Source organism: Teleopsis dalmanni, chromosome 1, assembly GCF_002237135.1.
Source record: "Teleopsis dalmanni isolate 2A chromosome 1, ASM223713v2, whole genome shotgun sequence".
Lineage (NCBI taxonomy): Eukaryota > Metazoa > Arthropoda > Insecta > Diptera > Diopsidae > Teleopsis > Teleopsis dalmanni.
In genome coordinates, this window is record NC_051846.1 from 9,966,699 (window position 1) to 9,981,780 (window position 15,082).

General features: G+C 31.2%; 1 protein-coding gene and 1 long non-coding RNA gene across 3 annotated transcripts in view; one reads left to right on the top strand and one right to left on the bottom strand.

Annotated features, from left to right (window-relative positions):
* Positions 1-15,082, bottom strand: part of LOC119673171 (protein sprint) — a gene marked incomplete at its 3' end in the record, with an annotated part of 222,386 nt that overhangs the window by 175,791 nt on the left and 31,513 nt on the right.
* On the top strand, positions 225-1,223 carry LOC119673177. 2 transcript variants are annotated; one of them, XR_005252020.1, is made up of 3 exons: positions 225-595; positions 642-857; positions 976-1,223. It is a non-coding gene; the product is annotated as an uncharacterized LOC119673177 (long non-coding RNA). The 2 variants fall into 2 exon arrangements; XR_005252021.1 differs by having other exon boundaries at positions 650-857.

Consider the following 15,082-nt stretch of genomic DNA (forward strand, 5'->3'; position numbering starts at 1 on the left):
CTCAAGCTTTTTGAGATATGAGTATTTATTAAGATATATTCAAATTTATTATGTTAATATTCATAATAAAAGAATTTCAAGAATATTTTGAGATATGTTATATCTCCAACATTTTTACTTTATTGCACACAAAATTTTTAACTACATATAGCAAACGATGCATTTTATTTAATTTAGATAATATAACTAAAATAAATATTAAATAAAATTCATTTACAAATTTTAGAAGCACATACCAATATAGGCTCATTTAGGCATATTCTTTTATAATTACAACAAAATTTTATAATATATAAAGTTGAAGAGCAGAAAAGGAACTATGGACTCTGAGGATAATCAACCCCGTCCCGTGTTTGTTTTAACGAAGGCCGAGTCGGGCGGAATGTATTTGTTGAGGGTATTAAAGCTTTTACCGGAACCGCATTTAATCTCCTCGCAGGTCTGCACATCAGAAGAGGCACACGCATATAGGGTCATGAGATGTGTCTACAAATTCAACTTATTCTTCTTCAATTGCTGCAAGACCCTTCAAGAAATAATCGACTTCCTCAACACTTTTAAAAAATTGTAACAGAATTAATATTGTGTATATCGGGTAATATGCTTTTTTGGATAATTTTCTAATATTTCATATTTTTTAGTATTTTAGTCTTGAGCTATTCTAACTTTCACCAAAATTTACAAAACTAACATTTTGGAATATATGCAAGTATTTTCCAACTTTTGACATTATTAGTGTTAACAGTGAAAGTAAAATAATTTTAACTGGAATTGAAAGAAGCGGTGTTCTGAAGTATCTCTAGACTAAATTTGTATTTTTCAATATCTTTTTATCAAAGCCGATGCACAATAAATTAGTAAGTTGAACTTATTATACTAAACTAATGAGACAAAGCCTAATCTATTTAGCCACTAATTCTAAGCACATATAAAAGATTTTAAACTGCAGTTTGAGTAATAAATTTATTTCTTTAGTGCGAAATATGAAGGGGCTGCGTTCTTTGCTGTTATCGTTGCTAAAGCCTGGCTTAGGATCCAGTTAATATACTTAAGGAACTCATTTTTTTTACCTTATTACAAGTAGTGAAAGTTTTATGAAATACAATAAGTGGCAGTTAGTTGACAGGATTGATGATTGACTATAGGAGCTACACCCTACCTTCCTCTACTGGTTTTCAGAAGGGAAAGGTTTTTGCTAACTAAATTTTTAAATTGCCTAAAATTTTATTTTGCTATAATTTCAATAAAATTTAATAAATTTTAAATAATAATTTAATAAATAATAATAATTTAATAAAATATAATTTAATAAAATATTGTTGTTTCTATTATGATTACTTTAGACAAAGGGAAATATATGAAATGATATGAGTTTTATCAAAGTCTTTAGTATAGCTTAGTCATGGTTAGTGCAATTTGTTCATATATCGAATATCCTGAAGATTAAATCGACTTGATTTGATTGGTAACAAAAAAATAAGAACATAGAAGTTTACAAAAACTTTCTATGGCTTCCCTATTTTTCAAAACATTTTATGACATTATATGATATAAGGCAATTGTCTTCATACCTAAGAAAACTGGTGTTAGAAGCTGTGACATAATATGTATGTTCTAATTCTCGTATATGTGTTTAATATTAGAACAAGAATCAAATTTTTCAAATTAACTTCGCATGTTGGTGGAACAAAAGTATGAATTTTGACAGTTAGTCTATTGCCAATAAACTATGTAGCTTTACTTTATTTATTATTGCATGAAAATTATTTTTGCTAGAGAAAAATAGTCGGAATTCTAGCAGGAGATATATAAAAAGATTAAGCCAGCATCTCAATGAGCTAAAAATCTGGACAAAGATATATATTTTTTTTTTTTCAGTTTCTTAACGTAATCTGATAAGCTATTAAATCTGGATCTCTCAATCTCTGTGGAAACTTTATATAAATATTATGTCTTATCTTTGAAATGATAAATTAAAAAAGAAAAGATTTGTTAAATCTATAAGTTTTATTCTCAGAGCATAAATGTAGATTTGAAATTATTATCTATCTATCATTATCTATCCATCCTACCCCTTCTTTTAATTATGCTGTTTAAAAAGGTTTCTTCTACTCCGATAATAATTATACTGCAAATGTACTTTTTGAATGCATGCTGTAGTAAAAAATTAAAAGAGACTTATTACCAATGCCCCCATAAGTAGGCAATAAATAATAATTTTATTTAAATTTTACATAATTTCCCTTATATTATTTCTTAATCTTCATTATTTATTAAATTCATCTGTAATAATAAATTATATATTATTGTTATTACATATAAACAAGAATAGTAATATTAATTTATGATTCTGAGCACAAAATATGCTAATATAGACTTCACTAAGCCATTTTTCATTCTTTTAAATTATACATTAAATAATAACTAAATTTGCAGTTGGATAAATTAGTTAAAGTTTTAATTTAATAAATTTAATGAAACCGTTGAACCTATGGTGTTATAGTGCATTAATTATATTAGGAATGGCTTCATTATAACCAACACAAAACACTAAAAACGCAACGGAGTAGGGGTTACAGTGTCACAATGTTTATGTAAACAACTTGTGAATAGGCAAAAAAATTAAAATATATAAAATACACGTAGAATGAACTATAAAAATTATATAAACTGATTTGGTTGGGTCGGGTAGCTTTTAGTTTCGTTTTCAAACTGCAATGTAAAAAATTGACGCTATTTAAATGCACCCCAAGGGCTGGCTGCAACAATGACGTGAACCGGATATGGCGACGATGCAGTGGAATTCTGTTGATGAAATTGTAATGCAGCGTGGGTTGTTAGGATGTTCACTCCAGCATGAATTTCACTTTAAGTAAACAAGTTAATCAGCGCTGATACGAGTGATAAACAAAGAGAAAGTGCAAATGAGTATGTACTGCGCGAGGGAAGCATCTAAATTCTTTAATAATGTAATTATGTTAACTACCTTAAGGTAATGCCATAATGCTGATTCCCAACTCTATAGTTTAAAATAAAAAATAATTCATGAAATATATAAATGATATGTATATAAAATTGAACATTTTTTATATATTTGAAACTAATGTTTTTCAATATTAAATAGACTGAAACCACTCAAATATGTTATGTAATTAATCTTTAAATTAACTATAAAAGACCACATATATCAGCACCTAAAAGGTTTAAGCTGTTTAATTCAAGCGAAAATTGCTAAAAATTAATCGTTCATAGTATCGATAAAGTTTCGGTTTGGACACATATTTTATAGAATAATATATCATTCCTTAATTTTTTTAAATTTCTATGGAACAACTTTTAAGATACCAGTCATTAATTTTGTTCAATATATCCTTTGTATTTTAATGCCTTCATGGGCCCCTATTTGCGCAATATAGAACCTACAAAATTAATAACTGTTCAAATGGAACACTGGACTTTAGGTGATATGGGCCGAAGCTCAACCTATTCTCTCAAATATCGTGTAGTACATGTGTACCGGCGTTCGAAAAGGAACACTCCGTGATATTTCCAATATTAGCATTGATACAAAAACAAGATACAAAAGAAGAAAAAGGAAGATTGACGAACAAAAAACAATAAAGAAGAAAACAGAAAAAAATAAAACAAAAAAAAATAAAGAATATAGAAGAATCCCTTCCTTTTATTACTAGAAAAGAAGAAAGATGAATAATAAAGAAGAAGAAAAAAGAAGAGTGAAGAATAATCAAAAATCCTTTCGTAGTGATAAAAGACAAAAAAGATATAGATTGCATCAAAAGGAAGAGAAGAAAAAAATTCTGATAGAAAAAACAGCTGTAATTTATAGTATTAAGAGTTAATGCAATGTTCATAAAATCGAAAAAATACTTTTACCATAAATCATTCCTCTCCATACGATTAACAATTTTCCAAATATAATAAAAATTACATCTTTACGACTAATAAATAAATAAATTTTACTGTTATACAAAAAATTTTTCTATTATAAGCAACAACCCTGAAATAGTTATATGATTAACGTTTATATTTCCTTATTCAATTTATCTACATCTTCATTATTTGTACACACAGAATTAGTTAAATGAAGCCTTTTAAAATTTTATCTCGTAAATATCAAATTTTGTAAGCCACCCTCGCCATCGCTGTTATTGTTGTTGTTGTTGTTGTCAAATTGTTGTACGTATCGCATTACGTTAATGGCTTTGTTTATTTTTGTGGTTGCTACTGAGGCTGTGGCAACTGCAGTTGCCTTGCAAAGTCAACGCAAAGCAACAATATCTTGTTGCATACAGGCAGAGATCTCAACAAAAACAACAACAACAACAACTACAACAACGAACCACATAAGTTGTAGTGAAAATAAGAATAACAGTGAAAAAACAACAGAATAATGTTAGTTTTTACATTAATTTAACTTATATACATACATATTTTAATGTTGTTTTTATTTTTGTTTACTATACTATGTACAGTATTTGTGCAATTGAAAAAGAAAGGCGAATGAAATTAAAAATAATAATAAAACATGGGAAAATAAAAAATGAAATATCCTTTTAAAAAAATGCCATTCACTTGTATTAGCAACACATCCGTCGGCAACATTTTCACGTCAACATTAAGCTACATTTTCAACAGCTTCACTTTTTATTCACAATGTTATCTAAATTTTTCTATTTTCTATTTTTCTATTTTCATATTCATTTTATGCTATTTTATTTATTTATTTATTTTTTTCTTTTTGTCTGAAAACAAAAGCAAGGAAATAAACATATTCGCTTTTCTTTTCATTTGTTTTTGTTTGGTTGTGAACTGTTTTTGTTGCTTCTGTTTTAACACCGCAAAGACATAGAAACTGTTAATAAGTGAAAAATAATACAAAAACATTTGCTACTGTTGAAGCTGTGTTCGTGTTAGTGGTGTTGTTGTAACAGTAGTTGTTGTTAGCTTTATTTATGTGTATGTTGTTTTTCTTTGTGGTGTTCTTGGTTGCGCTGATGCTGGCAATGACTTTCTGTTATGTTGTATGTTAGCTGCTTCTGCTTCTGCTGCTGCCTCTGCTGCTGCTTATAGCTAACATTTTTGCTTATGTTGTTGTTTTTTTTCTTTTTTGTTGGTTTCTTTTTAAAGCTCAACAATTTTCACTGTTTTTGTGAAAGCAAGAAATGAAAAGCGAAAAAATTTATAAACAAAAGCCGAACACCCCTCATAACGTTCACATACCCGCACTAGCCACCCACCTGTCAGCAGCGCATTCAATGTAAATCTCGCTTTTTGCATTATTAGAACCTTTTTCACTCTTTACTTGATGCTGGCACGTGCAATAATTTACAGTTATCCCGCTGGCATATGTTTTAACCTTTTCAGCACACTACTCAGTCAGCAGCTCAGCTACTCCAGTTGCTGTTATTGTTGTTGTTGTTGTTGTTGTTGTTTGTTTATTCGCTTGAAGGTAAACATTGACTACAACATCGCATCACACCGCACCGCACCGCACCGCACTGAACATGTTCCTCGCAACAGTTGACATTTCCATTCATCGCTGTGGCAACCGTAATTAAAATCGCTTTAATTTACTTCTCTCAATACATTCGCAGTCGTCGGTTTCGTTTTACTTTTGTTTTTATAACCCCCGACCTTACCAACCTTACCAATAACATTTCCACCGCTGGCACGGCACTCCCAACACTCCTGACAGTCGTAACACTCCTTGCTCCTTACTCCTTGCTCCTTGCTACATGGTTATTCACAGGACCAAGTATCTCACTCGTCACTTTCAAATGCTTTCAAATGATTTTAGCCAATGTCATGTGGGCGTGTAAATTCACGCAGTTAAAGCAGCAGTAAGTACATTTTCCATTTTCCGTTTTCCACTGCTAAGCTTAGCAGCTTTAATTTTCCTTCGTTCTCCCCTCTACACTCCGCTTTTAATAGCAAAATTCATGTTAAAGTTGCGTTAATGAAGTATTGCTATGACGATGTGTGCTGCGTTTTTGTTAACGTTTCATTGCGTTTTGCTGGCATTTAGGCGAAGGATTCGTTACGGTATTTCCTCCGTGTCCTTGTTGGTAGCTAGGAGTTGCAAGTATTTTCCTTTAATCAGTCAGGCAAATGTCATAAGCAAAATATACTTTTCATGTTAAGTAGATTTGTGATTTAGTGTATGTGATTGTGAGAAAGTGTAGTACGTTTTTTAGAAAGATTTACGTATCCTAGTGACTGAAGATGAAAGTCCTTCTCATGAAGTTTTCTACTTTTCATACCAAACAGTTAAGAATATTAATTTGAAACGACATTATGGAATAAAATGCCTTGATCTTCTTACCAATTAAGCTTAAATATTTCAGTTTAATTTTAGACTGAAATTAATCACTACTAAGGATTTACAATTAAAGTGTAAAAATTATGTTTATAAATTTTTTGTAATTTAAAATTTTAATTAAATATTATTTCACAAAAAAAAAATATTAAAATAAGCTGTGGAATAATTTGGATGCTCTCTAGGTTGATCCTCAATTGTATGAGAAAAACAATTTTTTTCCGAACAGATTTGTTATATATGAAAAAAGAAGAGACATGAAAAAAATCAAAAAAAAATTTATTTAAGTGAGCTATACAACGCTCCTTGAGAGTAAAAAACTTGGGTACAGATTCCACGTCACAGCAATAAACAACACAATTTTTTAAATATTTTTTAATATGAAGATATATAGAGAGGTTTCGAAAAGTAGTGAGTTAAAACAACAAAAATTATTTTTATATTATTTTAATTAATTGAATTTTTGGCTAACCATACAGCCAGTTTGGTCACTGTCGTAAGTAGTGAGTTACAACAATTTTGTTGTTGCAAAATATATATATATATGAAATTTTCAATCAAAATAATTGCTTTCATTGCAGATTGCAATTCATAAACTTTTTGTAATGCTCTAATTAACAAAATATTTAATTGATGCAAAGTTTATAAAATTTCTTCTTGAAAAATTTCCATTAATGTTGTTTTTGGAAAGAAAATACTTCCTGAGAGAGCAGTATGTGTGACAAGTGTGTAATCTTAAAAAACCGCGTAAATACTGCAAGACTTACTGCAACTTTCTCTGGTCACTAGTGTATGTTATAGAAACTCACACTGTGAAACTGTAGAGTCTTTTTAGTACTCACTATAGAAGTTATAGAAACTCACAGGAAAAAGAAACACTCACGCATTTTGTCTATGAATTCGAAGCTCTGGCTTCAAGAATGAATAGATTTTTAGGAAAGTACTTTTTTGACAGTTTGTAAGACTATTTATCTGTACGACGGATAGATCTAATAATTTGTCTAATTCGAGTAAATGGATTAAGTTTTTTGTCATTTTATATATTAAGGTTTTAAGACGTTAAAACAGCCAAAAATTACTTATTGTGGGAAGTGGAAACATATCTATGAGTGCAACCAATCAAACAATCATATGCACCCATATTTATGAGATTTCCCTTAAAGAAATACAGCTAAATGCAATAAAAGTCAGTAAGCAGTTAGAGCAAGCAAATGTATTCGAACAAGACGAACTGTAACACTAGTCACCTGCAGCAACAGCAGGGCGCAAGCACACCATTTGAAATCTTCAATGACTCTAGCAAAGGCCCTGCCCCGAAGTAATACTTATCGCAGTCTCGAGGTAGAATAAAGTCTCTAGGAATGGATGGGATAGCTTTAGTTCGTCCGAATTGGGCACTCACTTTTCGGGATGCCGGATCGTGGTTAGCGCGTAGGCACTCCCCTAATTCTAGTCTTACAAAACAAAAAAGAATGCAATGGGAGTTAGAAGTTAAATTTCAAACCAATGAATCTTATATGAAAAGCAATAACATATTCACTTTATAAAATCAGAAAACTTGTCCTCACTTATCTCCCTCTATCGTTTAAGATTAAATATGTAAACACTTTTGTATGAATACATTCCTTCGCTTAAATTGCGTCACAAGTTAAAAAAAGAACTTGCAAAAAAATCAAAATGTTTTGAATATCCTTTCATGCACACAGTAGAGGAAGGACTACTCGCAGTTACACTAGGAATTACATTCACACTACACCAATTGAAGTTTATTCTCTGATTCTCTGAAGTGCCAACACACAGGCCCATGCTTGTTCACATGTACTCAGCCGTGTCGAACACGTACGAGGACAACAGGCACTTTGCGTGTGTGTAGGACAAAACACCTACACAAGTGTGCAAATTAACGCCAGGCGCACAGAAATAGCAGAAGGCATAATGCCACGGCAGAAGGCCATAACTTATGCGAATCCTTGCATAAAAATAGTCTGAGTGTGTTCTGGTTGTTCTTGTTGTTCTTGTTGTTGTTGTTGGTTTTTGGGAAACACAATCTGCCACACTGACAATTGTGTACTGATTGTGTACAGCTACACAATGACACAATAACACAATACTGACGTACAAACTGGCATTACAAGAGCAAAACTATGGAAGCAGCAGCGTAGGCGAAAGACACCGGAGAAGCGACATAACAGTGCGTTTCTGTGGCATTTTGCCGTGGCTGTGGCTATGGTTGTGCTGTGTTGTGCCTGTGCCTGTGCCCCGCTCCGGGGTTTAGGTGCGACAATGTGCTAAAGTGTTTTTGTTTGTTCACATACATCTTCATTTCTAAATAAATATCCTTGGAATTGGAATTGGAGTTGGAGTTGGAGAGTGGGAGCTTGACAGTGAATGTGTTTAATTTTGCATTTAGGCGCGAATAATGAAGTTTAACAGTGAAGAAAGCGCAATAGTAGAAAATCTCTTCAAGAAAAAAATATATACAGTATATTTGTATATATATATAGGAGGAAATAATTTCATGGAACGGTAAGTTTTGTTGTTGTGATAGCTGAACCTGTGCCAGAGACAGAATCAGCGTTAAAGTGTGTTAAATTGAGATTAACATGACGTGAACAAGATTCAAACATTACACAATCTCTATGCGGTTTGTGGGTGTTTGTGAGCAGGGATAACAGAACGAGCTAAGCAGTGTCTAAATCCTTTGTGGCGGTTTTCTCTATTCTCTATTTTCGCAAATCTTATGAGTTTGTATAAATAATTAGATGGCTCTTGGTGTACAAGTGATAAATTCTGGCTTAAGACATAAGCTCCAAGCATCGCATAACGTGCATAAACATTATCGCACTGAGAACTAAGTGACAGCCAACGATTGTTGCTGGAGAATTTTGTACGAGTAAAGTATATTGTAGTTCTGTGATGTTATTACACTGAAAATTATGAAGACATCTAACTGAAATAGTTATGTATTTAATTTATGTACTATCAGTTGTACAGTTGACAATAAAATGCTCTGCAATGAGTTAATGCTAATGCAAGTAGTCAGAAAAAAAAATTACGGTTTAGGTCATAAACTTAAGATGAGGAAATTAGGTTTATGGAACTATTTCAATACAATAAATGTCTTTCATAAATTTATGCTTAGTTGGTATTAATTAATTTAAATAATAAAATAATTTTTTTAAATAAAAGTAACAGTGATGGAAATGAGGATAAAAATTTTACACACCTGCATTTACAAATTATTATATATAAGAAATAGTTCCAAGACCACTGAAAATGGATATTTGGCAATACACAAAACGTCTGTATGGTCAGTCAAAAATTCAATTAATTAAAATAATATAAAAATAATTTTTGTTGTTGAAATTCACTGCTTTTTGAAACCTCTCTAAGATTTTAACTACTATTAATAATAATTTCTTGTTCTTTTCTCCATCTTTCATCTTTTTTATTTTGTTTCTTTTAATTTGAATTTATTGCATTCTTAAGATTACTCCTTATGTTAACTTATGACCATATTTGTAAGGCACGAAAAATTTATATATTAAATTCAAATATTTTCCCCGATAGTCCCGCGATTTGTCGAATCTATTGTGCTATTCCTGAACAGACTTTCTTTAGATAAAACGAACAAATTAAGGCAAGTGATATATATAACAATATTTCTTTGTTCAAGATTCTCAATCTTATTCGATTTGATGAAAGACAAATTAAACTATGAATTCATTACGCTATCCTAAAAGAGAGTTTCCTACGCTAACCCGGATGAAGTACAGCTATCCATTGCTTTAACAAGATTTAGTGACAAAAGATCCCAGACATTATTAGTGCATTGAGAGTCGGTACTGCAGTCTATTTCTGACAATTACTGGATATAAACAGAAAATAGGCGCAAGTTTCCCTCTGAAGGTATAAATGTATTATAATTTCACTACAACTTACCGGTTGCAAGTAATAGTCATGCTATGTAGTTAAAAAATTATGATTATTTTGAATATTATGATTATTTTTCATTGTTTTACTGAATCTACAATATATTATTACAATTTTTGCGTTTTTTTAAGCCCAATGATGAAGTACTGAAATAAACTGATGTATTTGTTAAATTACTTCAAATAAATTTTCTGAAAGTTGGAAAATTGTTATGAATATCAGAACTATTTAAACTGGGTAACTTGTTATTTTTGTTTTTGTCTCAAGTCACTCTTAGAACTACATTTCCAGGTCTTTGGAGTTGGCTTAGACCTTTCTAAACAGCTTTCATTTAAAATTCTTAACTACTAATGCTCTCAGAAAACAGTAATATTTAAAAATAATCAACAAAAGCTATTTTAAAATGTTCGGGCATACTCCAAAGGCCTAACGTAGCTCTTAAAGCTTATTCTATATGATAGAATATTATAATAGATATAAGTTCCAGTCCTATCAAAATAGCTATTTAAATTATTGTTTAGCATTTCATCAGACTAAACAATAATTGACCACAAGTCTGCATACCTCTCCAAGGAGCCTGTAACCATTATGTTGTTGGTATAATTTTACCCGAAAGTAGAACTTTGCTTAAACCTTAGTTGTTGGTATTTATCAAGAATAGATAAGGTTAGGTTATATCGGCGATCCCTTGTGGATTCTCTTAGGCCTATTGACCTATTGTGTTACCGTATAAAAAAAAAACTTAGGGCTTAAAACCACCTTGAACCTTTGGCAAAGCCTGAAATGCTATTTAGTGTCAGATCCTGTAATTGGTCAAGATCCTCAAAAAAGGGTACTCCTAAAGTATTGAGTCGCCGCCGTGTATGAGCTGGGCATTTTCGCATTTTTAATAAAAGAGTGAGGGAAATAGATGCGGAGGCTTTCAACGCAATAATCCTGTCATTACTTTTGTTTAAATACCAAAGATTTACTGTTGAATAAAAAGTTTATTACGGTAAAGGTTGGTGTCATAAAAATTTACATAAGAACACAATTATTTTTCTGAAACTTTGGAATACATAAAATTTTTTGCACATTAAAAAGCAAATGACCAAATCACATTAAAAAAAGAATACATTTAACCTTTAAAAGCCAAACTCGTTAGAAAAAAAATATGAAATTAAAGCAATCCTAACATGTGCCCTGCAGTTTTTAGACTGTTGGCGTTGCCAATTGCCAAATTACCAACCACAAGCAAAAGAGCAAAAGAACAACGCAGCGCGGCTACTAACCACACAACACAATGCAACGCAACGCAATAAAGAGAATGTAAAAGAATGAAAAGAAAGAAAGAACAATAAGAAGAAGAAGAAGAATTCGTGTGCTGCTTCCTTGCGGAAGTTTTGTAAAAAGGAAGTTATTTGCATAATTTTTAAGGAAATTCACAAACAAAATGTAAAATTTATGCCTCGAAATAAAAGTGGAAATAAATATTTTTAAGCACTACTCGCTGCTCGCTACTCGCTTAATTCGCAAAATATTTACAGAAATTTAATTTCTCTTGACTTAAAATGAAATATGCTTTGAATTTTCTTTTTTTTGTTTGTTTGTTTTTTTTTTATAGCACAAATTATGAAGCTGCAATTATCAGCAACATTTTTACTGCGTGGTTGCACTTAAAATATACGTACAAGCGGCAAAACAGTTAAAAGTTAAAATTATTATTCAGTTGCAACAAAAAAAAGAAATAAACAAGAAAAAAACACATGAAAAAAAAGAAATTTAACTGAAGTGTTAAAAGTTCATTCCACATTTCAGCACAACATAAATCTGACTTTGTCGGTTTTGGAGCACACACAACACGAATTAAAAGTTTCAACAATACAAGTTGGCAACAAAGCGACGACACAGTGTTGCCATGTTGCAACATGCACTGTCAAGTGACACTGCAATTACAAGAGCAACAGCATCAACGCACAAATTGTGTAAATTAATGCAGCATTGACTTTGTGACTTTGCAACTCTGTACCAAAAATGAAAAAGTAAAATTAAATACCAGAAACAGATATGCCAAAGCATTTAAAGGTTATATTTTTTAAATTAAAATATATATATTTTTTTTATTTTTAATTTTAGAAAAGAAATTAGTTTACGCTCTTTTTAACCCTAATCTCTTTGAAGTTCTTACTTTGAGGATTGAGTTCAAAAGCCTTGAACTTCTAACACTTTTAAAGTAATATTCATTTATCAGAGAAAGTGCATTTATGCTTTTACTGCTTTCTGCTTTCTTTTTAATATTGCTTTCTTTAAAATGATATTTCATCATATTTAATATTATAATATTAACTACTTTGTAATTTACATCCTTGGTTGTTGTTGTAAATGATGCGGTAATCTAAGCATTTAAGCAGGATGCAACCTATAATTGCATGAAATAAAAGACCCCAAACTGTAAAACGTTGTGTAATTTAAAATAAAAATATATATGATTAATATATCAATATTAGTTAATATCAATTAATAGCTTTACTTAGCTATGCTGAGCTAATGGTATACATAGGTTAATTTATCACACTTTGTAGCAGCTATATGAGCTAGAATTACTACCACAACTGATACTCCTAATGCGGAACAAAGTTTGGTAAACAAGAAATAGATATTACTGGCAACCAACTGAAGCTTTCGCAAAGAAACTAAGCTTAGCTAACCTAAATATAAAATGATATAATGTCCCGATAAAGCATTCTGCTGTGGAACTAAGCTTGGTTAACTAGTAATGAAATGTAGTGACACCCTGATTAAAATTTGTGAAATGTAGTAATGCCCTGATTAAAACAAAATAATGATATCTTAATTGAAACATCCACTATGAAACTAAACATGTCTAACTAGAGAACAATTTTTACTCGCGTGTCACACAGATGGTCATCCTAATGGCGTCATGGCTAGTAGAGCCCTCCCTCCACGTTGCATCCGTCGATCACTTACCAACTTCAATAATCATATCGACCAATATTACAATGGAGCCTACATCAGTGAGGTCGAATACAAACGTGGACTTATAACACTCCACACCGATGCAGTATCTTCTTCGAGATCTAGGTTGGCTCCCAACAAGGTCCTCAATAGGCCTCCGCCTAACATTTCTCAGGATGAACGTAATCTTCCTCGTACGGCAAGAACTGTCCTATCTCAATTGAGATCAGGATATAGCCATGTCCTATCTCAATTGAGATCAGGATATAGCCATGTGCTTAACAGTTACTTGTCACGTATTAACACGTCCATTCCTAATGTGTGTCCAAACTGCAGCTCCACGCCCCATGACGTCGCCCATCTGTTTTCTTGCCCCATCGCACACATCAATTTAAGTCCAATCGACCTTTGGACTCGTCCCCTTGAAGTAGCTAGGTTTCTTCGACTGGATCCTGGTTAGTTTCAAATTATTCCCACCACTCCCCCTTCCCTCATCCCAACACTCAATCCCACCTTTTCCATTCCTTATCCCATGTATTCGTCTTGTAATCCTTTTATGTTATCTGCTTTCAGGTCCCGGCGGGTTACAACAACAACAACTAGAGAACAAAGTTAGTGGTGCTTCAACTAAGTATTCACTATAGACAAATGTTGATCAACCAGATATGTAATGTAGTGTTATCTTGATTAGAATTTCTACTATGAATATAAATAACCTTTGTGTAACCAGTTTTGAAATATAGTGAGGCCCCAACTAAGACTTTTGTTATTGAGTTAAGCTTAACTAAACCGCTATGAAATGTAGTAATGCTCCTATAAAAAAATTCCATATGAAATTAAACTTAACTAACGAGATATAAAATGTAGTGATGCTCATACACAGCTTGTAGTAATGTAGTAATAAGTTATTTGAAACGTTTACTTTGAAATTGAACCAGACTAATTGGATATGAAAGTTATTGGTATTCCAATTGAGACTTCCACTATGAACCAAGGTTAGTAAACCAGAAATGAAACGTAGTGCTGTCTAGATTAAAACTTTTACTATAAAACTAAACTAAATTGCACGATATAAAAAATAATGAGTCAAATAAACCTACCACTATATAAGGTAGGAGTACTCCAACTACATTATTATATTGGTTCATATATCTAAATTAAAATTCAAGTATAAATCCACTGATTTCGTTATTTAAAGGATTATACAAAAATTTTTGAGAAATTTCTTTTCTGTTTATTTTCGTATCTAATGCGGTTAGCTGGCATTTTGACTACTGTTTTTTTTTTGTTTCATTTAAATATTTAATTTAAATAGAGAACTGACTTTATGCGCGCGTTCAGTTAAAGTTATTACTTATTAAATGATATGAATTTAATTCATATGCAGCATGAAATTTTCAATACATGTTGTAAATTTTTCACAATATTATATTTAAGTTACTTTTTTAATTTTATTTTATTTCGCTGAGGTTTATTATTACGGGTCATTGTTGAATAAGCATGATTAAAATCAATTAAAGGCATTGATTTCCAACTCTTCGTCTCTTTAAATTGTTTTAAGATTTTTAAACTTGCAACTTTCAAAGAGCATAGCCAACCATTAAAGGGAATGAGTTAAGGTTGCCACAACTTCTACAAAATACGTGTGACTGTGGAGTCTTACCCAGATCTGTTGGAATTAATATTTATTTTCACCGAGTAAATAAATAATTATTCAAAATTACTATAGTCCAATGAAATATGTTACAAATAAGATGAAAGTAAATTTTCTAACTTAAATTGGTCTAAAAAGTCCTTCAATCCGAAATTAAAACATTTCAATATATTAAAATGTTTTCTATTTACTACTGCTTTACT